At 38.6% G+C, this 1,840-nt stretch overlaps 1 long non-coding RNA gene across 1 annotated transcript; it reads left to right on the plus strand.

The window, feature by feature from the left end:
- The first annotated feature begins 497 nt into the window (after positions 1-497).
- Positions 498-1,632, plus strand: LOC109973243 (uncharacterized). Its single transcript, XR_002276793.1, has 4 exons — positions 498-526; positions 606-643; positions 1,229-1,360; positions 1,612-1,632. It is a non-coding gene; the product is annotated as an uncharacterized LOC109973243 (long non-coding RNA).
- The last annotated feature ends 208 nt before the right edge of the window (positions 1,633-1,840 follow it).

Below are 1,840 nucleotides of genomic sequence, written 5' to 3' on the forward strand. Positions count from 1 at the left end.
CATACCAGTCAGGGTAAACATGAGCCTTGATTTTTTTTATCGTCATAAGAGGCCTATGAACCGCCCTTTGTCTGGTCAGTCACCCAGGACCTGTTTGTCATGAGAGACCCTACCAGGGACATATAGTCCCCGACAACATAGCTCCTGGGATCATTCAGCACTCAAACCCCTCCACCACGTTAAGGTGTCGGTTCAAGGAAGGGGTTGGTAGTATATGCTTTTAGTATTTTGTGGGGACAGTCACAAAAGGCTGGTTGATTTAACCAGTGAAAAGTTACAGAATCACAGAAAACTGGGGCACAGATGAGCATCAACTTGTGGCACTATTATATAATTTCAGACATTGTATTAATACTCAATAATTCAGTTTTATGTAGTTATTTTATACATTTCTTCTTGCTCATTTTTACCTAATTATAATTGTGAGGACCTGTTGTCAGCTGGGTTTGGAGACACATTCACCATATCAGGAGGAACTCCTGACATCTGAGAATCTGAGTAGAATCCAAGAGCAAGAACAGATGTGGTATATCAGCTCATTTATAAACATTTCATGTTTGTATGTATTGCTTTAATGACCTGTGATATGATATTCTTGATTTCAGGTACCACAAGTACATTGCTTTTTCACAGGAGAAGAGAGGTAACTTTCAGGTCAGGCTGCCTGTAACATAATAAGTTTGTTTTTATTTTGCATCATATGCCACACATTCAGAAGGATATACAAGGTAAAGAAATTAAATGAATTAGCTTTATCTTTATTGCTTCTTAAAGGATTACTGGCAAGTGCTCACAAGTGACTAACTATATGTTGGTGAAAGAAATTTACTGTGTTTCAATTATTACTTTTAGTTGAACATGGAATGAATATTGATTCTTATTGTAAGTCAGTTATGTCAGATAATGACAATGATTCTTAATGGTTATACCCTTACTTGTTCTACTTCATATACTGTAGCCTGTTAAGGGTGTGAATTTCATTTTGAAATCTTCAGAACTTCTCCACACAAAGATCCTCGCAGGGAACATACCATTGTTTTTGTTGCACCCATTTCTTCACATGGCGGTGTTTGGCATGTGTATTTGCACTACTGCTCACAGTTTTCTGTTTGATGGTGTGTGCATACAAAATGTCTTGTGTGCATCCAGCTTGTTAACATCTGGCAGGTTTAAAATTGAGTCAGTTTAGGAAAAAAGTGAATTTACCTATATATTGGTGATTTTTCAGAAAGCAGAGATGGATGAAAAGGCTGGGCGACAAAGTATGGATGTGTGGCTGGACAAAGCTGAAGTTTGCATCAGTATGGGGCTTTATCAAGCAGCCAGGGAGCTCCTGATAGGGACCCACGCAGTGGCTATGGTGAGTTGAAAGAGAGGAAAATCACAGTGTCAGACTCTAAAACTAAAATAGAATCTGATTCATTATTGCTTACACTGAATTAAAAACCTATTTATTATTATTTTGGCATACCAGACTGAACCATTTTACACAACTCAATTGCTGACTAATATTTTGATAACACTTTCTTTTACAAATTTCTTGGAAACTTTCCTCTATCATGATTGTGTGTGTGGGTGTTTTTTTTTTTTTTTTACATTCTCTCTGTTAAGGAACTTGGAGACCAGAAAGCCGTGGCAAGAAGTTTGCTCAGTCTCTGGCTTATGAAGAGCAGAATTGTGCCCACGCTCTGATCCTGCTGGATAAAGCTCAAGCCCTGGGTGGGAATGAAGACTTCTGGTACCAGCTCACCCTCACCAAAGTCAGGGCTGTTGTAGGCCAGAGACACCAAGGTGCAAATATCAAGGTACAGTATGGAATCATCACCTTCTAACCAAGATT

The sequence above is a fragment of the Monopterus albus genome, unplaced genomic scaffold (assembly GCF_001952655.1).
Source record: "Monopterus albus unplaced genomic scaffold, M_albus_1.0 scaffold286.1, whole genome shotgun sequence".
Taxonomy (NCBI): Eukaryota; Metazoa; Chordata; class Actinopteri; order Synbranchiformes; family Synbranchidae; genus Monopterus; species Monopterus albus.